Raw genomic sequence first — 398 nt, 5'->3', positions numbered from 1 at the left:
CGTCCTATACTGGACGTTGCTGACCGCGTCTGCCTGCAGTTGGTCTGCTGGTCTTTTCTGTAATTGGTGACGGTAGCGTCTCGCCCCCTCTCCCAATTTCAGCCAATTTTGTGATCGTAGCTTTGTGCTGGGCTTACCTATTCTGGACATGGACAGCTCCCACTGTTGCTCGGATTGTGGAGCTGTGCTTCAGGCAGATGATGGTCATGACCTGTGCCCTGCCTGCCTCGGGCATGATCACCTGGTTGAGGCCCTGTCGATAATCCCTGCATGAACTGCAGCTACATGCCCCATGCAGTGAAGGTGGCTCGACTGGCCCAGTTACGCCCCGAGTGTGGACACGACCACGACCTTCCACCTTCTGGGCAGGTGGCCGTACCTAGGTGCTCTAAGCGCAG

This window comes from Poecilia formosa, unplaced genomic scaffold, assembly GCF_000485575.1.
Source record: "Poecilia formosa unplaced genomic scaffold, Poecilia_formosa-5.1.2 Scaffold1434, whole genome shotgun sequence".
NCBI classification, from domain to species: domain Eukaryota; kingdom Metazoa; phylum Chordata; class Actinopteri; order Cyprinodontiformes; family Poeciliidae; genus Poecilia; species Poecilia formosa.
Note: the sequence above shows the minus strand (reverse complement) of the source record.